The sequence below is a fragment of the Callospermophilus lateralis genome, chromosome 12 (assembly GCF_048772815.1).
Source record: "Callospermophilus lateralis isolate mCalLat2 chromosome 12, mCalLat2.hap1, whole genome shotgun sequence".
Lineage (NCBI taxonomy): Eukaryota > Metazoa > Chordata > Mammalia > Rodentia > Sciuridae > Callospermophilus > Callospermophilus lateralis.
Window position 1 is genome coordinate 520058 of NC_135316.1, and position 27243 is coordinate 547300.

Consider the following 27243-nt stretch of genomic DNA (forward strand, 5'->3'; position numbering starts at 1 on the left):
GCAACATTTAATACAATATAAACTTAGTCAAGATACAGTGGAATACAGATGGTTTTTAAAAAAATCTTTAATGTGATATAATTCACACATGATAAAATTCATCAATTTACAAGGTATAATTTAGTGGATTTTTTGTATGTTCACAAAATTTTGCACCCATCCCCACAATCTAAATTAACTTAATTGTATTTTCAATTATGTCACAAATGGAAAAAAAATTCAAATTATGTTCCAGATCTTTTTTTAATAATGGTTTTATTGAGATATAATGCACATATCTTACCATCCACATGTTTACAATCAATCTAGTAGCATGTGGTATATTTGGAATTGTGCAACATCACCACAGTTTTAAAACATTCTATCACCCCTCAAAAACACTGTTACCCACCAGGCACAGTAGCACATGCCTGTAATCCCAGCTGCTCTGGAAGCTGAGACTTTTTTTGTAAATTCAAGGCCATCCCCAGCAACTAAGCGTGACAGTAAGCAACTTAGTGAGATCCTATCTGAAAAAAATTGAACTTGTAGGATTGCAAGTTCAAGGCCAACCTCAGCAATTTAGCAAGGCCCTACACAACTGTTTTGAGACCTGTCCCAAAATAAAAAGGGGCTGGGTTAATCACCCTTGTGTTCAATCTCTGATACAAAAAAACCCATTACCCAAATGCAGTCCAATAACCTTGCCCCTCACATCTCCCTACCAGTCTTGGACAACCACTGATCTACCCTCTATGGGGAGATAGATGGTTTCTATAAACAGAATCACTCTATGTCATCTTTTGTGACTTTCTTCTTTTACTTAGCATAATATTTTCAAGGTTTGTTTCTAAATAATATTCTCTTGTATAGGTATATGACATTCTCTTCTGTCTATTTATCATTGATGGACATTAAGCTTATTTTTATGTTTTGACTATTATGAATAATGCTGTTATGAACATAAATGTACAAGTTTTTATGCAGACATGTGTTTTCATTTCTCTTGGGTATATTATATCCGGGAGTGGAATTGTTGGGTTCTATGATAACTCTGAGTTTTGCCTTTTTGTTTTGTTTGTTTGTTTGTTTGTTTGTTGCTAGGGATTAAAACCAGGGATCTTAAACCACTGAGATGCATCCCCAGTCTTTCATTTAGTTTTTTTATTTTGAGATAGGATCTTGCAAAGCTGCTGAGTGTCTCACTAAATTGCTGACACTGGCCTTGAACTTGTGGTCCTCCTACCTCAGCCTTCCAAGTTACTGAGATTACAGGCATGCACCACTGTGCCTGGCTGTGTGTTTCACCTGTTAAAGAAACTGCCATGCTGTTTTCTAGAGCACCTGTACCATTTTACATTCCCATTAGCAGAGTATGAGAATTCTGATTCCACATCCTTCTGAATATGTCTTCTTTACTTTTATTTTTATTGATTTTATTTTTTAAATACATGACAACGGAATGCATTACAATTCTTATTACACAGATAGAGCACAATTTTTCTTATCTTTGTATATAAAGTATGTTCACACCAGTTCTTGTCTTTATACATGTACTTTGTTTTTGTTTTTTGCATTGTAATTCTTATTACACATATATCACAATTTTTCATATCTCTGTTTATATATAAAGTAGGTTGACACCCAATTCGTGTCTTCAGACATGTACTTTGGATAATGAGGTCCATCACATTCCACCATCCTTGCTAATCCCTGGCCTCCTCCCTTTCCTTCCCTCCCCTCTTCCCTATCTAGAATTCATTTTCCTCCCATGTTCCCCCTACCTACCCCACTATGAGTCAGCTTCTTTAAATCAGAAAACATTCAGCATTTGTTTTATTGGGATTGGCTAACTTCACTTAGCATTATCTTCTCCAGCGCCATTTATTTACCTGTAAATGCCATGATTTTATTCTCTTTTATTGCTGAGTAATTTTCCATTGTGTATATATACCACATTTTTTTATCCATTTATCCACTGAAGGGCATCTAGGTTGGCTCCACAGTTTAGCTATTGTGAATTGTGCTGCTATAAACATTGATGTGGCTGTGTCCCTATAGTATGCTGTTTTTAAATCCTTTGGGTATGGTCTGAGGAAAGGGATAGCTGGGTCAAATGGCAGTTCCTTTTCCAGATTTCCAAGGAATCTTTATACTGCTTTCCATATTGGCTGCACCAATTTGCAGTACCACCAACAATGTATGAGTGTGCCTTTTTACCCACATCCTTGCCAACTCTTATTGTTTTTTGTCTTCATAATGGCTGCCATTCTGACTAGAGTGAGATGAAATTAAGAGTAGTTTTGATTTGCATTTCTCTGATTGCTAAAAATAATGAGCATTTTTTCATATATTTGTTGATTGATTGTATGTATATCCTCTTCTGAGACGTGTCTGTTCAGGTCCTTGGCCCGTTTGTTGATTGGATTTTTTTTTTGTGTGTGTGTGCTTAGCTTTTTTATTTATTTATTTTTTTTAAAGAGAGAGAGAGAAAGAGAATTTTTAATGTTTATTTTTTAGTTTTTGGCGGACACACCTTCTTTGTTTGTATGTGGTGCTGAAGATCGAACCCAGGATGCACGCATGCCAGGCGAGCGCGCTACTGCTTGAGCCACATCCCCAGCCCTGGTGCTTAGCTTTTTGAGTTCTTTATATACCCTAGAGATTAGTGCTCTATCTGATGTGTGCTAGGTAAAGATTTGCTCCCAGAATGTAGGCTCTCTTAAACATGTTTTCATCTCTCCTTTTGACCCAAACTATTTTTAATATTTTACTAAATAAAACACTTTTCTGAGATAAAACTATTTTTAAGTGCAGAGAAAGTCATCATCACTTCAATATTCATATGGACAGGAATACTTGTACACCATAGTCCAAATCAGCTCAAATAAATTTTAAGATTTTTCTTCATCATTTGTATTTGTTGTAAGGCAGGTCTTTTATGCCATAATTTTATCTGGACTGCAGTTTCCTTTGCTGTAATAGCAACTGTAAATAATTGCCTATGAATAATGAAAATAGTCCTAGAAAGAGCTGAGGGTGTATGTAGCTCAATGGTGGAACACATGCTTAGCATCCCTGAGGATCTGGGTTTAATCCCCAGAACAACAACAAAAAAATAGCCAATGAATGTATCATTCTTTTATCTATCATCTTTTTTTTGCCAGTCTGCTACATAATCCTCTATCATTTGAAACACTAAAAGAATTCCAGCTGTTCTGTACATATAAATAAAAGCTGGTTTTGAATTATTGTTTAACGGTTAGTTTCACAAGTCACAAAGTGACAGTGGTCAGGGATAAAACAGCATCCAAAGGTGGAGATCAACTTTACTTCACTACTTTACTCTCGGTCTATTTGAAATCAGAACTCCAATGAGGGCCAAAATGCTTCATTTCCAATGTTATTCTTTACCCTTAACAGAAATAGGTAAAACGTAAAGACAGAAGACTCACAAGATTTCTGGTACTTTGATTAAAGAAAATTTCACCCACATCTGTACTATATTTCATTTTGCTTTGTTTGGTGTCCTGGAGGTTTTTAACCTCCTGAAACAAGTCATGGTGGTAAAATTTAAAATGAGTAAAAAAGTGGGGTTGGTTGGTTTGTATTTCAGAATTGGGAGGACAGTTATAAAAGGGAAGACTGGAAAAGGATGAGCCTGCAAGATGTCTGGTCTGGAAAAGCATTCTCAGATCAGTCTTAACTGCATGTAAAAACTGAGGCTCCAGGGCTGGGGATGTGGCTCAAGTGGTAGCGCGCTCGCCTGGCATGCGTGCGGCCCGGGTTCGATCCTCAGCACCACATACAAACAAAGATGTTGTGCCTGCCGAAAAACTAAAGAATAAATATTAAGAAAAAAAAATTCTCTCTCACTCTCTCTCTCTCTCTCTCCACTAAAAAAAAAAAAAAAAAACTGAGGCTCCAGGGCTGAGGCTGTAGCTCAGTGATAGAGAACTTGCCTCACACATGTGAGGCACCCTAGGGTTTAGTCCTCAGCACCACAGAGAGAGAGAGAGAGAGAGAGAGAGAGATTGTATCCATCTACAACTAAAAAATATTAAAACAAAACCTGAGGCTCCAGATGCTTTAAAATTATCTTTGCTCATTTACCCTTAGAAAGTCTTTGTGTACTCCTAGGAGAATGCATGCTTCAATTTTAGATCATGGATCTAAAATCATATTGGAATATGGTTCAGAACTCTGAAAGGAGGTCTAAGTTGAGGGCAAGAGTTGGGACTCATTGAAATAACATTTGGGTGCAGTTTAAAATAGACTGCTGGGCTGGGGATGTGGCTCAAGCGGTAGCGCGCTCATCTGGCATGCGTGCGGCCCGGGTTTGGTCCTCAGCACCACATACCAAAAAAGATGTTGTATCTGCCGATAACTAAAAAAAATAAAGAAATATTAAAACAAAAAAAAAGATTTAAAAAATAAATAAATAAAATAAAATAGACTGCTGAAGGAGATATTGCAAAAAAGTAGAGAGCCAGGCATTGCAGGGTGGGAGGTGATTCTCACTTCAGGAGTAAGCATAAGGAGAAGAAGATGGAGAAGTCAGAGACATAAGCGTTGAAATTCCCACAGAAGGTGAAGTCATGAGTGCTAATAGAGGGTTTTCTGTAAGGCTAGCCAACAAGGTGGAGTAGGGAGAGATCAGAGAGAATAAGGCCTAAAGCAACCGCTACAAATGCCAAAAGTATTGCTGGCCAGGCACAGTGGCATCCACCTAAAATCCCAGCAACTCAGGATGCTGAGGCAGGAGAATTGCAAGTTCCAAAGCCAGCCTCAGCAACTTAGCAAGGCCTGTCTCAAAATAAAATTAAAAAGAGCTAGGGATGTGGCTCAGTAGTTAAATGCCTCTGGGTTCAATCCCTGGTATCAAAAAAAGAAAGAAGGAAAAGTCAGCATGAAAGTGATGAGAATTGAAATTCAGTTTGTGGTTAGTTGGTTGGAGATATAAGTATCTTCTGAGAAATTTGCCTTAGGAAGAAAAGCAAAAGGAGAAATATAAGAGAGAAGGTAATGGAAAGAATGAGCTCCCTAAGGAAGCATGAGGGAGGAAATGTGGTGCCAAGAGTGGTAGGCCAGAAAAGAAGGAGCACTGGTGTCAGCCAGCCATGTTCCCTTTGGGATCCAGAGCTCCTTCTGTTGCCCTGCAATTAACATTTCATATAAGTGCATGAAGGTTATTTAGCATAAGTCAAAATTTAGGAACATTGGTAGCCTAAAAGTGTGTATTTCCTCTGTAATTTTCTTAATCACTTCAATATTTTTTTAATATTTATTTTTTAGGTGTAGATGGACATAACACAATACCTTTTATTTTTATGTGGTGCTGAGGATGGAACCTGGGTCCCGCCCATGCTAGGCAAGTGCTCTACCACTGACCACAATCCCAGCCCCACTTCAATGTTTTTTTAATTATCATCTCCATTTTTTGTCAGCCTCACCTTGGAGACTGGGCTTCTGACTTATCTTATGTTTCTCCATGTGTCTGACTTTGTGCGTGTACACATGTTGGGGGATTGAACCGAGGGCTTTGAGCATACTAAGCCTTTGCTATACCACTGAGGTACACTCCCACACTCCCACTCAGGTACACTCCTCTTCTATAATCCTAATTTTTTATCATCTAATGCCATAGAGCTTCCTTCCTTATCACTATTCTTTCTCCCTACTCCTGGTACTGGAGATTAAATCCGGGGCACTTTACTACTGAGCTACATCCTTAACCCGTTTTATATTTGAGATGTGCTCTCACTAACTTGCCCAGGCTGGCCTAGAATTTGAGACTCTCCTGCCTCACTCTCCTGAATTGCTGGGATTGCAAGTGTGTGCCACCACACTCACCAACCATTCTTTTCTTTAACCTTTAATCTAACCTCCATTTCAGTGTTCTGTTATATAAGCTTCCAGTGGTAGTATTCACCTTAAGACAAACTGATAATTAGGCTTGGAATGTGGAAAATCAATATTTAATTTTTGAAGATGTTGGCCTTTGTTCATGCTAACTGAACAGAATATCATAGGCTAGGTAGCAGAGATAAGAGAAATTTATTTCTCATTGCTCTGTAGGTTGGGGAGTCCAGGATCAGTGTACTAGCAGATCCCATCTGGTGTGATCCCTCTTTCTGGTTTGCAGATGATACTTTTCTCATTATAGCCACACCTAAAACTAGTGAGGTCTCTACTTTTATAAGGGCTCTCGTCTCATTCATGGTTTCACCCTCATAACCTAATTCTCTCCCAAATGCCCCATCTTCTAATAACATCTCATCTGGGTTAATGATTTTGAGGTATACTTTCAGTTCATGCCAATGGCTAGATCTATATTTTTCATAACAACTAAATTTTGTGTTTGGCATTTCTTTTAGGTTCAGCATGAGCTTTAACAGACATAATCTGAAATACTATGTATTACCAAAAAAACCTAAAAAGGTAGCATTTGATTGCTTAGAATGGATCCGAAAACATCACCCATGTGAGTACAGTTATGTGATATCTAAAAGTAATAGGTGTCTCTTTAGTACCACAATAGAATACATAAAATAGCAAATTAAACATTTCTTTTTGTTTAATGATGATACTTAACTTGTTATTTATAGACCAGAATATTGTAACTCTTTCAATTCTAGAATTTATAAAATTTCATTTGGTTAGATAACAATAAACTTTAACAAAAAAATATATTAAATATTTCCTCCTACACACTTATATTATCATTTTGGTTTCAGTGCTTTCTATGGCTTCTATCAGTGTATGAATATAATTCTTTATTGTAGTGCCTTCTCCCAAATGTGTTTGCCTTTGAGTTATATTAAATAAAATGAGATTCTGATGTTCATAACAGTTTGCTCCATTTTTGTTTTTTCAGTTATAAAAGGCGGGGCTGGGGATGTGGCTCAAGTGGTAGCACACTCGCCTGGCATACTTGTGACCCAGGTTCAATCCTCAGCACCACATACAAAGATGTTGTGCCCACCAAAAACTAAAAAATAAATGTTAAAAAATTTTCTCTCTCTCTCTCTCTCTCTCTCTCTCTCTCTCTCTCTCTCTCTCTCTCTCTCTCTTTGTCTCTCACTCTCTCTTTAAAAAAAAGAGTTTAAAAAAAGTTATAAAAGGCATTTTTGCATGCCTTTTATAACTCAGAAAACACTTTTTTTTAAGATGTTATAGGTCAATTTATCTTTTTTCTTAGGAAACACTTGATACAGGGAGTGGGGCTATAGCTCAATGGCAGAGCACTTGCCTCGCATGTGTGAAGCACTGGTTCGATCCTCAGCACCACATAAAAATTAAATTAATAAATAATGATATTGACATAAAAGGAAAAAAACACTTGATACAGTATATTTAATTTCACAACCTTATTCCCATAATGTTTCCCATTAAAATCTTTTTAATTTTTAAATTATAAACAAAACTTTTGGTGTGAGTCCATATATCACTTTATTTCCTAGGTTAGTTTCCTAGAAGGAAACTGGGTCAAAGGTATATATCTTTTTTTTTTTAATTTGTTCTACATGACAGCAGAGTGCTTTTCAATTCACAGTATACAAATGGAGCACAGTTTTTATTTCTCTGGTTGTACACACAATAGAATCACATCATTTGTGTCTTCATGTACCAAGGGTAATAATGTCCATCTCATTCTACCATCTTTCCCATTTCCCCTCCCTTTTCCACCCTCTCCTTTAGCCTATCCAAAGTTCCTCCATTCCTCCTCTCTCTTCCCACACCCCCATTATGGATCAGCATCCACTTATCAGAAAAAACATTCGGCCTTTGGATTTGGGGGATTGGCTTACTTCACTTAGCATAATATTCTCCAACTCTATCCATTTACCTGCAAATGCCTTAATTTTATTCTCTTTTATTGCTGAGTAATATTTAGTTGTGTATATATACCACAGTTTCTTTATCTATTTGTCTATCTTTTTATATTTATTTTTTAGTTGTAATTGAATACAATACCTTTATTTTATTTATTTTTTATGTGGTGCTGAGAATCGAACCCAGGACCTCACACGTGGTAGGTAAGCACTGTACCTCTGAGCCACAAACCCAGCCCTATCCATCTACTGAAGGTTGGTTCCACAATTTAGCTATTGTGAATTGTGCTGCTATAAACATTCATGTGGCTGCATCACTGTAGTTTGTTGGTCAGAGGTATTTTTAAGACTCTTTGATAAATATTGTCATGTGTTTTCTATAAGCTTGTATAAGTGAGCTTTCCCATTTTAGAGCCAGTGTGAAATAGAGCCTAGGATTAATCCAGGTTCATCTCATAAGGCATTAGCAGGGATAGAATTAAAAGTTGCATTTTGGGCTGGGGTTGTGGCTCAGTGGTAGAGCGCTCATGTAACATGTGTGAGGCACTGGATTCAATCCTCAGCACCACATAAAAAAATAAGAAAATAAAGGTATTGTGTCCATCTGCAACTAAAAAAAAAAAAAAAATTTAAGTCGCATCTTATTTCTTTGTATGAATTTTTTTCCTGAGTTATTCTGTGTGATCATCCTGTGTTCTAAGTGCACTACAGAAATCTGTTTATGTTTCTTAACATTTCTAAAAACATAGTGTAAATCGTATTGTTATTTATATTAAAAGTCCTCACTTCTCACAATCGGTTTGGTTTCTTGACAGATGACTCAGGGATAATCTACTGCCTCTCCAGGAGGGAATGTGACACAATGGCTGACACTTTACAGAAGAATGGTCTTGCTGCTCTTGCTTATCATGCTGGCCTCAGTGATTCTGCCAGAGATGAAGTGCAACACAAGTGGATTAATCAGGATGGCTGCCAGGTAACATTTTTTTTTAATAAACAAACAAAAGGAATAATATTTTCTGGTATATTAGCAAACTTGTGCATGTAGAATGCAAATTGTTTTTATCTTAAAGATAGAAAACATCAAAATAAGACTGAGAAGGAGCCAGACATGTTGGCTCACACCTATAATCCCAGCGGCTCAAGAGGCTAAGGCAGGAGAATCACAAGTTTGAGGCCAGCCTCAGCAATTTAGCAAGGCTCTGAGCAACTTTGTATGACCCTATCTCAAAATAAAAATAAAAAGGATGCCAGGCGTGGTGACACATACCTCTAATCCCAGCAGCTCAGGAGGCTGAGACAGGGGAGTCGCAGGTTCAAAGCCAGCCTCAGCAACTTAGTGAAGTTGTAAACTACCTAATGAGACCCTGTCTCAAAATAAAAATTTTATAAAGAGCTAGGGAAGGGCTGGGGATGTGGCTCAAGCGGTAGCGCGCTTGCCTGGCATGCGTGACGCCCGGGTTCGATCCTCAGCACCACATACAAACAAAGATGTTGTGTCCACCGAGAACTAAAAAATAAATTAAAAAAAAAAAGATTTAAAAAAGGGGGGGGGGCGGCTGGGGAAGTGGTTCAGTGGTTAAGCACCCTTGAGTTCAATCCCTGGTACCAATATATAAATAAATAAATAGGGCTGCAGATGTGGCCCAGTGATTAAGAATCTCTGGGTTAGATGTCTGGTACAAAAAAAAAAAAAAAAAAAACAAAAAACTGAGAAGCAATCAGGGATATAGTCAATAACTTTAACTTGAGAATGTTAGAGGGAATAAAAGACAAAAATTGAGGGAGAAAAAATTTTTTAATGTGATATATTAGCAACAAGGAATAGGGATCCAGCCTAAGAATATTAAATGTAGAGCCATACTGCTGCAGCCCTTCAGCACCATCAGAGTTCTGCATCCCAAATATAGGATCCACCCAGTGACAAACCTGACTAGCTAGAAATTGGGCTTATTTTGTCTACCATGGCTTCCTGTGGTTCTATTTTACCAAACAACATAATGAAGATGATTTAGAGTATAAAGGTGACTCAGGAGACTGAGGCAGGAAGATCACAGGTTCAAGGTCAGCCTCAGCAACTTAGCAGGGCCCTAAGCAACACAGTGAGACCCTATCTCAAAATAAAAATAAAAGGGCTAGGGGATTTACCTCAGTGGTAAAGTATCTCTGGGTTCAAACCCCAGTACCACAAAAAAAGGTGGCAGGGGAGAAATAGAAATCAAAAATATCAAAAACAGGAGGACAGTCTTCAGAATCAGAAGAGGGAAGAGTAGCTGGGCATGGTGGCTCATGCCTTTAATCTCTTGGGAGGCTGAATCTGGAGGGTTGCAAACTCAGACCAGCATGGGCAACTTAGTGAGACCCTGTCAAAAATTAAAAATAGAATAAAAGTCTAGAGCGCTATTAGGCTCAGTCCCCAATACGGGGCGGGGGGGGGGCGGGGGAGACTTGGACAAAAGTATTTCATACCCAGCTCACTGTCATATATGTTGAAAACAATAAAGGCATTTTCAGATATGTAAAAAGTTTAGAAAAACTGGTTTGTCTTCACTGAAATAATTACACATTTCAGTTTTTTTCTTTGTATAAACTTTTTCTAAAGTTTGCATGGAAGACAGTCAAATGAAAAAAACTAAGAGAATTTGAAAAAAAAAAATAGCACATTACTGGTTTGTAGTACATTATATATAGATGAGTGGAACAGAAATCCAGAAATAGACTGAAAGATTTGAACAAACAATAAATGACAAGGGAGGAATTAAAAATTGGTGAGATCTATACTGGAGTGGTGACATGCTTCTATAATCCAGCAACTCAGGAAGCTGAGGCTGAAGGATTGCAAATTCAAGGGCAGACTGGGCAACTTAGACCCTGTCTAAAGCAGGGGATCAAATCCAGCACCTCACACATGCTAGGCAAACACTCTACCACTGAGCCACAACCTCAGCCCTAATTTTTAAAAATAAATAAAAATAGCTGAGGGGGACTAAGATTATGGCTCAGTGGTAGAGCACTCGCCTAGCACTCACAGTGCCCTGGGTTTGATCCTCAGCACCACACAAAAATAAATGAATGGAATAAAGGTATTGTCCAACTAAAAAATAAACATAAAAAAAATAGCTGAGAATATAGCTACGTGGTAGAGCACCACTGGGTTCATCCCCAATATAGGGGAAAAAAGAATAAAAATAAAATTTAGTGTTTTTCTTTGAAAAGAATGAATGTAGCCTGGGGCGGGGTTGTAGCTCAGTGGTAGAGAGCTTGCCTCGCATGAGTGAGGCAGTGTGTTCAATCCTCAGCACCACATAAAAATAAATAAATAAAATAAAGATATTGTGTCCATCTACAATTAAAATTTTTTTTAAAAAGAATGAATCTAGCCTGAAGTTTAAAAACAACACCAAAATAAGGAAGGAAGTGTAATATGTCAAAGCCAGTTTCCTAGTTAAAGAAATAAGAGCTTTCAGAAAGAGTCAGCATCACTGTGGCCTCACTCAGAGCCTTCAGGATGTGCTTCATAGCCATGTGCCCTCCTCGCAGTAGGAGAATCACCAGGCTTCGAGGTAAACGACATTTGCAGAGCTTTGGGCAGGCACATCTCACTGCGCAACTTCCCTGCCTGCTCTCCGTCACCAGAGGACACAATAGATTTTCACTTTTTGAGGAGATTTCCTTTTGATCAAAGTACCATAAGTTAGATGGATAACTAACCTAGAGTGCAGGCCACTGCCATTTCCAATGTTGATAAATGTGCCCATTTTCTGTCCACATACCCCATAGCTTACAGTTCCTTTCTGGTACCCACAGTTACTAAAATCATGTCATTAGCCTCAGTCTGGCTGCCAGATATTTTCATTGCTTTTGAAATACTGTTCTTGCAGTAGCAATTCATTTTTTTAAGTGCTAAAAAAAGACTTACAGCTTTATTTGTATAATGTAATTTTGCCTGGAGATATAGCATTTTGGTCTGGGTTAAATAGGTCCTAAATTTGCAACTGAAATGGATATTCTTGAAAACTGATTTGTCAACCTCCTAAAATTTAACCATCACCTTGCTTCCAGTAAGTGATTTGTATGGGCCAAGAGCCATAGACCCTGGCCTTTTTTTTTCCTTTTTTCCCCTCCTGTATAAGCTGCTCCGACTTTTATCCATATGAGATTTAATTAAAATTTCACAACCTTGACTTTGAAATCAACTGATGAATAAAAAGAGTCAGCATATGTTTCAGCTGGTGACACAGGTAAAACTGAAGGTGAGAGCACTATTGTCCTGAATCATCAAGGAGCTAGCAGCAATGACCTCTGAGAGCCAGAGCCCTGGGAACAGCCTGGAGCCCCTGATGATAGTATTACTTATGTACACAGGCCTGGATATCATGGCAATATGAACAGAACCCCCACACACCTCCATATCAGAAACAAAACAAACACTGACAAGACATTGAAGAGCTAATGAGTGCAATTAATCTCTCATGTAGTGAAACCAACTCACATAAGAAAGTGCCAACCACACTAAGCTTCTCTTTCTCTTCATGGGCTTAATAAAATTGCAAGTTATCAATATGAAAATCTTGTCTTAGTCATGCTAAATCGTGGAACCAAGTTAAGACATAAGTTTGTCAAGTAGAGTGCATTTTAAAGTAAAATAAGGGATAGAGCTTTCAGAAACATCCATTATTAAAATGTTCCTTTAAATGCATTATGAATCTAATGGGCCTTTGCTTTACATCAGGTTATCTGTGCAACAATTGCATTTGGAATGGGGATTGACAAACCTGATGTGCGATTTGTGATTCATGCATCTTTTCCTAAATCTGTGGAAGGTTACTGCCAGGAATCCGGCAGAGCTGGACGAAATGGAGAAATATCTCACTGCCTGCTTTTCTATACCTATCATGATGTGACCAGACTGAAGAGGCTTATAATGAGTAAGCTGAGCTCTACTAGAGACATTCTGTCATGTTCTGTCATGTCATGAGATTAATCACTCCTACTATTGTGGTACTTTGGGTCCAGTTTTCCTTAAATAATCATGGAGAAATAGAGGTATTTATATAAATTGAAATTTTATTTTAGTTCACTTTTATTGTAAAAGTAATACATGCTTATTATGTAAAATGTCACAGACATGTGTAAGGCAGGAAATTGCTAAATCATGCCTGTGGTCTTGTCTCAAGAAACAACTTGAATTGTTGATTTCTTTTGTATCCTTCTAGACCCAATTTTTTCATTTAAACTTGCGTGTAAACATATTTCAAAGAAAGATAAAAAGGAGAAAATAATAAACTCTCATGAACTACCATCCAGTTTAAGAAATAAAACAAAACCAAGTATTGTGGCACGTAACTATAGCCCTAGCTACCAAGAAAGCCAAGGCAGGAGGATCACTTGAGCTCAGGAGTTGAAGCCAGCCTACACCACATAGTGAGAGATTCTCTCAAAAAAGCGGGGGGGGGGGGGTGAGTACAACCAATAGTCTCCTAGATATCCCTCTCCTCTCTCATCCCTCCTCCCCCATTAAAGGCAGGCAACATCTTGTATTTGTGTTTACCTTTCCCAGATGCTTGTATTTTAAAATATAAATGGAATTACATTATACATTCTCTCACGTGCGCGCGCGCGCACACACACACACACATATATGTATGTATGTATATATATAAAGATATATATAAATATGTCCTTTTTTCAGTCAATACTAGATTGTAATTATCCCTAGAATTAATATGAATAAATTAGCTACATAGAATTCCATAGTCTGGTAATTTCATGTTTATTAAGCCAGTCTCCTCTTATTAGATATTTAGATTATTTCTTGTTTTTTACTGCTGTCAACAATGCAGTATTGAATACCCTCGTACTGATATCTTTAGGCATTTTTGCAGTTATTTATGTAGGAAATATTTCTAGACCAAGTCTTTCTTGGGTCAAAATAAATACATATTTTAGAATTTTATTATATCCTGGGCCTATCTTTATACTCAGATGTGATAATTGAATATATTTTGTAAATATCTATTTTTAAGATCACTTTCTCACTCTGGCAGAGATACTCAGCATGGTACATGCTATGCACTGTGTCAAAATCTATATCATCTTACCTTATTTACCCATAACAACTAGCTTTTTTTGGTATCAAGGATTAAACCCAGGGGTGCTTAACCACTGAGCTACATCCCCAGCCATTTTTATATTGTTTTGAGGCAGGATCTCTCTAAGGTGCTTAGGGCCTTGCTAAGTTGCTGAGACTGTCCTTGAATTTGTCATCCTCTTGCCTTGGCCTCCTGAACTGCTGGGATTATAAGCAACATCTAACTTTTTAGGTAGAGCTACTCATGAGAAAACCAAGCTTCAGAAAGATTTTTTGACTTGCCCCCAAGGTCTCTGAGGCAGTAGCCAAAATAGTAGGAGCAGTGGGAGTAGTGGCTGTGGTGCAGGGATGGTAATTGTTGTAGATAATATACTGTTAGCACTTGCCACATGCTATTTTAAATGCTTTACACATATCAATTCATTTTTTTTTCTCACAACAACCTTAAAAGATAAGACTATTTTCTCATTATACAGAGAAGAAAAATGAGATACAGAACTAATAAATGCAGAACCCTAACTAAGCACGTTTTCATCTGATGCCAAAGTTCAAGATTCTTACACTATACCAAAATGGGTATTAACCCAAAAAAATCCCTTGTTTACACTTGGTTTGCCCACTTGTATTTTTAGACAAAACCCGTACAGTCTCCTACTTGTGATAGATTAAATGATAATTTTTCGATTTTGCAATGGTATGAAAGCTATATAAATTATTTACAATGGGTTTATCAAGATGTGACCTCTTCATAAGTCAGGGAGCATCTATATTGTTAAATTCAAATAGTTTAGTATAAATATTTAAATTGTAATTATTTTGACTCATAATTAGGACTTAAATTATTTGAAATATTATTTAATATTAAATATTAAATTATTTGAAGAATAATACTAATAAACTGGAAGAAATCAGATTTATTTTTTAGTTCTAGTTGGACACAGTATCTTCACTTTTTTTTTTTTTTTTTTTTTTTTTTTTTTTATGTGTTATGTGGTGCTGAGAATCAAACCTAGTGCCTCATACCTGCTAGGCGAGCACACTACCACTTGAGCCACATCCCCAGCCCAAGAAATCTGATTTTTATTTTATTCTTAAGTAACTATATCACTTACTAATGGAAAGTATGTACTTGCTGTTTTTAAATTTTAGACTCAAATTGAGCACTACCACTCTCATTTTCTGTTTCACATTCATTTTCTTGAGTCAGGGATTTGACTTAGTGGCAGAACATTTGCCTAGCATGCATAAGGCCCTTGGTTCTGTCCTCAGCCCAGCATGGAGACAAAGAAAAACAAGATAACATTCATTTTTCTTGAGGTACTTGTTTTTATTAGAGCAACTGTCAAATTTTTAGCTTCACAAAGATAATGATGTTATTGGAAAAAGTAAAGCAGAATCTAATGTTAAAACCATGAAGTACCTCAAATTGTTTGTGTGGTATTCGACAATGTCAGTTGTTGTTGTTTGCCTTAAATTTAAAATAACCTACACCTAAGAGTTCACTACAGCACTCCAGGCTTCATTGCACAATGGTTTTGTTACATGTGGTGTTAGGAATTGAACCTGGGTCCTTGTGCACTCTGGACCAAAGCTCTGCCATTGAACTACACCTCTAGTCCTCGGCATATAGTTGTGGAGCCACTGGCTTAACTGCCTAGACCTCACAGACTCAAGAAGGTGTACAACCCAATGCCATAGTTCTATGCCATGCTTTCTTTGGATATTAACTTCAGTACATGCCTATCTGATAATATAGGAAATATAAGTCTAGCCTTCATCATTGGAAATAATGAAAATTTGAAAAAAAATCTTTCCATTTCAGGGTCTGAGGATATGGTTCAGTGGTAAGAACACGGACACCCTGTGTTCAGTCTCCACCACCAAAAAAATTTTTTAATTTGAAAACAAAAATCTAAAATGTAATTCTATAAAATTAAATTGAAATCTTGAGATAAACATAAATCTCAGTTAATTGTAATAAGAAATTGTTATACTAATAGAATGCCAATAATAACAATTTTCTTATTTAGTATTAAAGTTCTATAATTCTAAGTATTTCTGTGCTATTCTTTACATTTCTAATGTAATAAGTATGTTTTACTATGCTTTTCATCCCTTTTAGTGGAAAAAGATGGAAACCATCATACAAGAGAGACTCATTTCAATAATTTGTATAGCATGGTACATTACTGTGAAAATATAACAGAATGCAGGAGAATACAGCTTTTAGCTTACTTCAGAGAAAATGGATTTAACCCTGATTTTTGTAAGAAATACCCGGATGTTTCTTGTGATAACTGCTGTAAAACAAAGGTAAAATGAGTTATTGTTTAGTTTAGTTTTGTTTTTAATTCTTTAATAATTAAGGAAATTGCCAGCTTTTTTTTTCTTTTTTTTCTCTTAAAACTTAAAAAAGGAAACACAAGTTAGATCCCAGAATATGGGCCACAAAAGACAAGAGAAAGGGCTTGTCCTCCATATCATAATTAGGAAAAGAAAAATTCTTTATATACACACACATATTATATTATATTATATTTATTTTTTAGTTGTAATTGGACACAATACCTTTATTTTATTTATTTATTTTTATGTGGTGCTAAGGATTGTACCCAGGGCCTCCCACATGCTAGGCAAGCACTCTACCACTGAGCCACAACCCTAGCCCTCTTAAAATATTTTATAGAATATCATTTTTTAGAATTAGAAGATTATTAAGAAAATATACTAGACATCCACCTGTTCAAAATATTGAGGTTACATATGTGCACTGATATTTACAGAATATTTTAGAAATATCATTAATTCATAAACATGCCAAATGATCTAACATGGGCAGGTAGAATATTTTAAATCAACAATAACCTATATTTAAAGATCTCAGTCAGTTGGAAGACACACACCTGTAATCCCAGCTACTTGGGAGGCTGAGGCAGGCAACTTAGTGAGACCCTGCCTCAAAATAAAATTTTAAAATGCACCCGGCTATAGCATAGTTGTAGAGCACTTGCCTAGCATGTGTGATGTCCTGGTTTCAACCTCCAGTCCACAAAAAATACAATTAAAAAAAAAATCTTGAAAGAGTAGCATTAGTAGGTACTGTGTTTATACTCAAGTACTTTAAATTACTCTTTTTTTTAACCCTCAAAGAATGGCACTGGCACAGTAGCACACACCTGTAATCCCAGAGAGGCTAAGACAAGAGAATCTCGAGTTCAAATCCAGTCTCAGCAATTTAATGAGACCCTATCTCAAAATAAAAAATGACTGGGGGCTGGAATTGTGGCCCAATGGTAGAGCACTTGCCTAGCATGCATGAGACACTGGGTTCCATCCCTGGTACCACATAAAAATAAAAACAAATAAAATAAAAGTATTATGTCCAGCTACAACTAAATATATATATATATATATATATATATATATATATATATATATATATATATATATATATTTTTTTTTTTTAAAGGACTAAAGGTGTAACTCTGTGATAAAGCACCCCAGGTAATCCCCAGTACTAAAAACAATTATAATACTAATAATGGCAATGGCTTCTGAGTTCAGTATGATCTGTCCTCAAATAACCTTGGGAGGTTGTTAAATTCAATCATTAGGTACGTATTGTACCTATCATGGCAATTTTATGTTTTAATGTCTACAAGACTGGTGATAGAATATTTTCACATTTCATATCTTTTAAAATGTTTACAAAATGTTGGAGACTCCCAAATGAACACATTGTAGACCAGTTCATAGTCTGGAAGGGAGAGACATATGTGTTCATATAATTGTAATTGCTGCAATTGAGATTTGCAGCACTGACCAAAACAGGGGAGTTTACTCTCTCAGTGTAGAATTTGCAGATTCACAAGTCTCTTCCCACTCCACCCTATAAACAGCGCTAATCAGTTTACTCTATCAATAGATATTTGTTGAGGACCTGTTCTATAGCAGACACTTTTCTAAGAATTTAAGACACATTATTGAACAAAATAAATAAAAATACCTGCCCTGTAGAGCTTGCATTCTAATAGGGGAAGGCTGATAGCAAGTAATATACACAACAAGAATATGTTAAGGAAAAGAACTTTGGTGAAAAGTTCAGCAGAGTAAGAAGACAAAAACAATGGGTGGGGTCCAAAATGCAATATTAGACAAGTTGGCCCATTTGAGCAAAAACTTGAAATGAAAGTTAGCTGAACAGCTCTCTGAATATGAGCATATTGGCAGAAGCATTAGCCAGAGCCAAGGCCCTGAGGTGGAGAGTAGTCCTGGAGCACTAGAGGGACCACAGGAAGCCCCATGTCTGAGCAGGGTTGAGAGTCTGTGACAGGAAGAGGTATAATGGAGGGCCAGAAGAGCAAAATGAAGGCTAAAGGACTGGAGGAACTACAAGAATGGAGTTACCTTTAGTCAAAATACAGAAGGCTATTTGACAAGGAAGATCAAGAGTTCAGTTTTGGACATGAATGACATAGGTCTTTTTGATTCAGGAATTTTATTAAGAGGTTGGTGATACATGTAAAGTTGGGAGTGGTTGGCATTAATTAATAGATGATACTTAAAGCCACGAGACTAATATCTTCATGAGTATAAACTGAGGCAGAAGGGCCAGGCAAAATGACACACACCTGTAATCCCAGCTACTCGGTAAACTGAAGGAGGAGAATCACAAGTTTGAGGCCAATCTAGGCGACTTAGTGAGACCCTGTCTCAAAATAAAAAAGGGCTAGGAATGTAGCTCAGTGGTAGTAGAGTGCCCCTGGGTTCAATCCTCAGCACTTTAAAAAAAAAAAAAAACAGGCAGAACATAAGAAAACCAAAGACTTACCATGGCTCCTAAGAGGTTGAGGAAAAGAGGAAGAACTATGAAAGGAAACCAAGAAAGAGCAGCAGTAAGAGGAAAGCCAAGGAAACCAAGTACAGGAAGTGTTTCAAGAAGGAGGAAGTGCTAATCATGTCAAGTGCTGCTGCTAAGTCAAGTAGAGGAAGGACTGAGAATTCAGCATAGGATTTAGCATTGCAGAAATCTTAATGACCTTGACTTGACTGTTTTCAGTAAAATGAGGCAAAAATTGGAGACTGAATATAGACAACTCTCCAAGTGACCTCGTATCCCCTGTTCTGAGGATTGAACCCAGGTGTGCTCTACCACTGAGCTATATCCCCAGAACTTTAAAAAAAATTTTTTTTGAGACAGGATCTCTGAGTAGCTGGGATTACAGGTGTGCACCACCATGGCCAATAGCAAACTTTATATTAAGGGACAGAAAGTAAAATACTTTAGACTTTATGACTACCTGATTTCTGCTAGAACTATTCAACTCTGCCATTGTAACCCAAAAGCATCCATAATAAATATATCAATTTTCCAGTCATGTTCTATTACTGTGCCAGTTAAATTTTATTTTTAAAAATGCATCCAGGGGTTGGGATGTGGCTCAGTGGCAGAGCACTTGTATGTGTGAGGCACTGGGTTTGATCCTTAGCACCACATAAAAATAAACAAATAAAATAAATGCATGCTATCCATCCACAACAACCAAAAAATTAAAAAAAAACACAACACACCTAGATGATATGCCATAGTTTGTGGGTTTCTATGGTTTAAAAAAATGGAGGTCTGGGCTGGAGTTGTGGCTCAGTGATAGAGTACTTTCCTAGCATGCGTGAGGCACTGAGTCCGATCCCCAGCATCACATTAAAAATAAAACAAATGAAATACAGGTATTTAAAAAAGAGTATTAGGGGCTGGGGTTGTGGCTCATGGGTAGAGTGCTCACCTGTCAAGCATGAGGCACTGGGTTCAATCCTCAGCACCACATAAAAATAAAGATATTGTTACCATGTATAACAAAAAAATATTTAAAAAAAATGGAGCTCCAGGCATGGTGGTGCACAGGAGAATGAGATAGGAGGATCAAAAATTCAAAGCCAGCCTCAGCAACATAGTGAAACCCTATCCAACTCAGAGAGAGCTTGTCTCTAAATAAAATACAAAATAGGCCTGGGGATGTGGCTCGGTGGTTGAGTGCCCCTGGGGTCAATACCTAGTACCAAAGGAAAAAAAGAAAAGAAAAAAAAATGAGGAATAATACACTAGGGATATATAATAATTACCTACAACATTAAAGGTCCAATTGAGATTTGTGGCCATATATGAAAATAAAGATATTCTACATAATTTATGTGTTTGACCAGCTAAGTTCAGACACAGGTACAGGTGTGTTGGACCTAACGTGTATTGCCAAGTAATGCCATGAACTGACCAAAAAGCAGGTGGATGGACATGAGGTAATGATAATAAGAACTGTTGTGAAATTTAAGCTGAGTTTGGAGGACATCTGAGGTGGAGGATCATTGGCTAGGCTGCCCCAGTGGCTTGTTGGAGTCAGAGTGCTAGATGGCATGAGTTAAAAGATAGGATAGATAGTCTGAGAATGAAGAGTTGCCATTATTGGTGTGACATGAGAACAAGTGGCTGATGTAGTTGGAAGACAGAATCATTGGAGCAGAGGAAATCCAGATACCTACGGCCAGAAATTGGAGAGTCATCTCTACATACTGAAGTCACCAAGAATTAAGGCAGGGATGATATTAGAGTGAGGGGTTTCTCTGGACTTTTCTGGATGGGACCTCAGAAAGACTACTGATTGTTGATATAACACAAGAAACTTGTTCAACTTCAGGTTGTCAGGAAGTGGCAAGTGAACAAGGGTTAAAGGGAGTGAGAGGACTAGGGCCTACCTCAGTGGTACAGTGCTTGCCTAGAGCATGCATGAAGTCATGTATCCAAAGACAGTAGATTTTCAGAATTACAAGTGTGCTCAGTATTGCTAGTACAGAAAACTAGGATAAGTGGAAGTGAAAGATCATCAGTAATGGGGACTCAAAAAGTGGGCAAGGTTGGGGCACGTGAGGGAAATGAGACAGTGAACTGATGGGAAATAATAGAGCACTGTTTCAGGAGGTATGAAGGATTTTATATATTTATAATTTTTTTCTTACCCACAGAGTGCTGGCAGATAGTTGAAAGACAAGATATGTTTGTGAAACAGTAATAAAGTAGATAGAATACTAATTGTACTAGAACTTTGGCAAGAAGAAACATTTGAAACTTCCTTAATTTTTAGTCTTAGTTTTGGTCTAGAAATGAGTTATGAGTCTACTACAGTTAATATTAAACTGTCGTAATCTATCTGTCATTATATTAACTATAGCAGAAAGTAATCTTTTTATTCATAGGATTATAAAACAAGAGATGTGACTGATGATGTGAAAAATATTGTAAGTTTTGTTCAAGAGTATAGTTCATCACAAGGAACAAGAAATATAAAACATGTAGGTCCTTCTGGAAGATTTACTATGAACATGCTGGTTGATATTTTCCTGGGTAAGTCATCTGTTCTTTTTTAGTTAATTGAAATTAAACATCTAAAAAATTCAGATGGGCCTAGTGGTGCACATCTGTAATACCAGTGATTTGGAGACTGAGGCAGGAGGATTGAAAGTTTGAGGCGAGTATTACTCTGCATTAAAAAATGACAAAATCATAGAATTTGGAGGGAAATGGATGGCATTAGAGCACATTATGCTAAGTGAAGCCAGCCAATCCCTGAAAAACAAATGCCAAATGTCTTCTTTGATATAAGGAGAGTAACTAAGAACAGAGTAGGGACGAAGAGCATGAGAAGAAGATTAACATTAAACAGGGATGAGAGGTGGGAGGGAAAGGGAGGGAGAAGGGAAATTGCATGGAAATGGAAGGAGACCCTCAGGGTTATACAAAATTACATACAAGAGGAAGCGAGGGAAAAGGGAAAAATAATACAAGGGGGAGATATGAACTGCAGTAGAAGGGGTAGAGAGAGAAGAGGGAAGGGGAGGGGAAGGGAGGGGAGGGGGGATAGTAAAGGATAGAAAAGGCAGCAGAATACAACAGACACTAGTATGGCAATATATAAATCAATGGATGTGTAACTGATGTGATTCTGCAATCTGTATACGGGGTAAAAATGGGAGTTCATAACCCACTTGAATCAAAGTGTGAAATATGATATATCAAGAACTATGTAATGTTTTGAACAACCAACAATAAAAAAATTTTTTTTAAATAATAATAATTTTAAAAAATTAAAAAAAAAAGAAAGAAAGAAAGTTTGAGGTGAGCCTCAGCAATTTAGTGATGCCTGTCAAAATTAAAAAGACTGGGATGTATCTCAGAGATAGAATAGCCCTGGGTTCAATCCCCAGTACAGAAGAGAGAGAGAGAGAGAGAAGGAATAAAGGGAGAGAAGGAAGGAAGAGGGAAATAAATAAGCAAAATAGTTCTCCCTGGGAGACAGAGATAATTTAGAAAATAGGCAGTATTTTAAGGAGAGAGAAGGGAAGATTCCAAATTAATATTACCACAAAGATTTAAATAGCAATTTAATATTATGGAAAAGAAAGCATAAGAAAGAGCTGTTAAACACTTAACAGAATTGACAAAGTAAATTTAAAAGAAAGGTTGGAAAATAAAGTCAAAAAAAATCTTCTAAGATCCAAGCAAAATGATTGGAAAATTGGGGGCTGAGGTTGTAGCTCAGTGGTAGAGCACTTGCCATACTAGTGTGAAGCACTGGGTTTGATTCTCAGCACCTCATATAAATAAAGAAATAAATATCAGCAACTAATAAAAAATGTAAAAAAATTAAAAAGGAGAGGTAAAAGGACCAGTGGCACACACCTTTAATCCCAGCAGCTCCATAGGCTGAGGCAGGAGGATATAGCAAGTTCAAAGCCAGCCTCAGCAACTTAGTGAAGCACCAAGGAACCTAGTGAGACCCTGTCCCAAAAAATAAAAAAGGCTGGGTATATGACTCAATGGTTAAGCACCCCTGGGTTCAGACCCTGGTACAAAGGAAAGAAGGTAGGTAAATGGGCCCTTCAGAGATTAGATGGGAGATAGGACATTTTTTGTGGCCATGTCTGTTTAAGTATGGTGTACAGACTTCTCATCTTTGCTTATAAGATCAACCTTCTCTGGTTTATCCCAGGGAGGGAATTGATGACAAGTGAGTTCTTTTGGGTTCTTTGGACAGACTCTTCTTTTTAGCAGATAAAAGATTTCAGGAACTCAAATGCCTTCTGCTCAAAATAATTTTTATGCCACGGTGGCATAATCTAAAACTCGTCAAAGACAATCTTAAGCTTTCAAAAGAAAAAACAGGAACTAAAACCAGACTAACATCAGATTAATATCAGCAATCATGGGAACTAAACAAAATGATCACACATCACAAGACATTAGATAGTGGCACGGACCTGTGAGTCCACTGAGAAAAAATCCCATCATAACGGCTATGCTATACGGCCAGTAGCAATCTGTACAAATTGTAACAGAAGGTCAAGAATAACGAGTCTCCATCAGTATATAGAAAGAATTAAAATTTTTTTTTTTATTGTTTATAGTGATTAACACAAACATTACTTCTTTTTTTATAATAATAGTAGGAGAGTTCAATATCCCATTCTTATTTTTTTTTAATATTTATTTTTTGGTTTTACGGCGGACACAACATCTTTGTTTGTATGTGGTACTGAGGATTGAACCCGGGCCGCACGCATGCCAGGCAAGCACGCTACTGCTTGAGCCACATCCCCAGCCCCAAACATTACTTCTTGACCAACAAAAGAGAAGGGTCTGGAAACTCCAAGGGGGAGATTATATAAGAGCCAAGATCAGATATAAAACAGAAGAAATCATAACTTGATTTTGAATAATTGATAAAACTTATAAAAAATAATCCATTTTACATGGATGAAGTAAACATTTTCCTTTGGATTGCATAAGAGCCAGGACATTGTTCCAAATATGGAAGAAACTTGTCATAAAATAAGTAATTAGAATCCACATATAGACTTAACCATGGTTACAGACAGGCCAGCATGTAAATGCTAATCTCAACGTGTTAAAATAAAAGTAGGATAAAAGGAGTATGGAAGGGCTTCGTGTGCACATAACCTCTTATAGAGGGGAGGATGTTTGTGGGGAGTTCTTTCTAAAGGTACAGAAATAGTCAATCAATAGATGTCCAGGCATGCATGCCTCTAAACCCAGTGACTTGGGAGGTTGAGGCCGGAGAATCACAAGATCAAAGCCAGCCTCAGCAATTTAGTGCCCCTGGGTTCAAGCCCTGGTACCAAATAAAAAAGATGAACCAATAAATAGGATATAACTAACAAATTTTGGGGAAGGAGAAAGTGAAAGGAATAACATAAATGGTCTTTCATAGTGGGGATTCAGTAGATAAATTTCAAATGGTGACCCTGGCTGAAAATAAAAACATTTTAAGTGATAGCTGCCAAGCACAATGTCATATGCCTGTAATTCCAGTTCCTGGGTGGCTGAGGCAGGAAGATTGCAAGTTTGAGGTCAGCCTCTACCACTTAGCAAGTCCCTCTCTCAAAATAAAAAGAACTAGGGTGTAGTTCAGTAGCAGAGCACTTTCCTAGAATGTGCAAGGCCCTGGGTTCCATCCCTGGCACCAAAAATAAAAAGTACATGCAACCACAGAAATTTTAGAATTTCACTCAGATATTCTTATACAGAAATGAGTGTTGATTTGTACCACAGACTTTCCTATGAAATAGATGATCTATGACTTTTTAAGCTTCTTATAAGCATGTTGGTATATCTATATTTACTCATCTAACTTCTTCTGCCTTTAGGGAGTAAGAGTGCAAAACTTCAGTCAGGTATATTTGGAAAGGGATCTGCTTATTCACGTCACAATGCTGAAAGACTTTTTAAAAAGCTAATACTTGAGAAGATTTTGGATGAAGACTTATATATCAATGCCAATGACCAACCAATTGCCTATATAATGCTGGGAACTAAAGCCCAGAGTGTACTAAATGGGCATTTAAAGGTAAGCCATTTTAAATGTTTGTTTTATTTTATTATCTCACAGTGAGTGGACCAAAGTATATTACTGCAAAGTGCAGTGTCTGTCCCAAGGCTTACCAATACCACATTTCTAGATGCTGTCCTATAGGAACATATTCTGAACTTCTTAATTGGAAAGAGCTTAAAATTGAATTCAAGTTATTTGACATCTGTCAAAATGATTTTAATGGGTTTTGGGGTCACTAAATCTTCCTATAATCATTTAATAAGCATTTTTTTAAGAAACTATGCTATACCAGATCCTGGAGACAGAAAAATGGAGAATCCATAGCCCCTATTCCAAAGGGGCTTATTGTCTACTTAGAAGAACAGTAATGCAAAAATAAATAAATAAATGCAGTTAATCATTGAATAAAGCCCCTATTTGGAAGCAAGTGTTCATTTATCTACTATGATTTCTTTCTCACAAAGGTAGATTTTATGGAAATGGAAAATTTCAGCAATTAGAAAAAACAAAAAGCTTTAGTGGCAAAAGTATCTGAGAGGGAAGAGATTGTTAAGAAATGTCTTGGAGAACTTACAGAAGTCTGCAAATCTCTGGGGAAAGTTTTTGGTGTCCATTACTTCAATATTTTTAATACTGCTACTCTCAAGAAGCTTGCAGGTAGGTGCATGTGTACCTTTCATTACATGGCACAGATTAATAAGGTAAAATTCACCTTACTAAGGAATTTCTTCAGTGATAAATATGTCCAGTCTATTTAATTATTTTATTTAATCTCTGTTTTGAAAGCTCTTTAACCATTTAAACTCATTCTTGAGATAAAATCATAATTCTTGAAGACATACACAGTTCCACCAGGTCTGTAGTGGTGCATATCTGTGATCCTAGGGACCCATGAGGCTGAGGCAGGAGGATAATAAGTTTGGGGACAGCCTCAGCAACTTAGCAAAACCTTGTCTCAAAAAATATAAAAAGGACTAAGGATGTAGCTTAGTGGTTTAAAAAAAAAAAAAAACCGCTGGATTCACACACACACACACAAACACACACACACACAAAATAGAGTTTTAAGGACTAGGGGATAGCTTAGTGGTCAGATTCTACCCACGGCACTGCCAAAAAAAAAATGTGTGTTTGTGTGTGTGTTTTGATATAAATATCATATTGTGTGTGGTATGATTTTAAATTTATATTTTGCTCTAATGCTAGATGTTAAAAGATGAGGTTAATTGTATTATGTAAAGTCAGGTGTCGATTATTTGTGCTGATTATTTACCTGCCTTATAATGTTTAGCTTTATTTCCATGTGCAAAAGTCAGTGTTGTGAAGAGCTAAGTTTTTTATAAAAAGAAATCATGCTTTATGCTTCTTTGAATCTGGATCTAGCATACTGATGTGTCTTTAGTTAAGAAGTACTTACTGATTGTTTCCATGGATTGAAATAGATCAACCTAGAATTTCAGTAGTAAAGTCTCTGAAAAATAAGTTGTTCATATAATTGACTGGTGCACATTTCTTCCTGCATTGAGTTTCTTAATCATCACCTCTCTCTTCCATTCTTACCCCTACTGCCAAATCACTCTTTCACTCAGGTGTCCAGGTCCTAATGTTTCTCATTCTGGTTTGTTTTGTTGTGTGCTATGGTACTGGGGGTTGTACCCAGGGTCTTGTCCATACTAAACACCTGCTCAACCACTGAGCTACACCCCAGCCCACCAAAAGGTATCAACAAAAGGTTGCACATCTTCTGGAAACAAAAATGTAATACTGCTTCGTCTGCTCTAGGCATTTTTTTTTCTTTTTCTTTTTCTTTTTTTTAACATTTATTTATAGTTGTAGGTGAACATAGTACCTTTATTTTATTTTCATGTGGTGATGAGTGCCTCACACATGCTAGGCAAGCACTCTTCGTCTGAGCCACAACCCCAACCCCTAGGCATCTTTTTTTTTAGGTCACATAAAAAAATTGAAAGAAACTGAAATTGTGGTCATTTCCTCAAAGACTCAGTAAATTAATGCCAAATTTATTCCCGATTACTGTGTCTCCAGCTTTTCTGCATTCATAGTTTTTTTTAATAGTTGCTTTTTTAATGCTAATCACAGTACAAACTTTTTGAAGATGTTATGTAGCAAAGTTATATATGTAAGATACCAATAATAGAGTGACTTTGTTAACCTGTCAACAGTATTAATAGCTGGGACCAAGTTACCTGGACCAGCAACAACCAAAAGACAGCTGCCAATGGCCATCAGCAATTGTAGGATGCATCTTGACTTCCGGAATGCTACTATGTGAAAAAATATGTGACTTAGAATCAATGAAGAACAGCATTTTTTCCCAAGATTATTAGTGTAGTTTCTCAACTGGTCTCCTTATGTCCAGATGTGAGCACTATGTACATCTTAATCTTTCCAAAAACCACTAAAACTACAACAGCTTTAC

The 27243-nt window shown here is 36.9% G+C and overlaps 1 pseudogene; it reads left to right on the plus strand.

The window, feature by feature from the left end:
* Positions 1-27243, plus strand: part of LOC143388582 (recQ-like DNA helicase BLM) — a 55847-nt pseudogene that overhangs the window by 20477 nt on the left and 8127 nt on the right.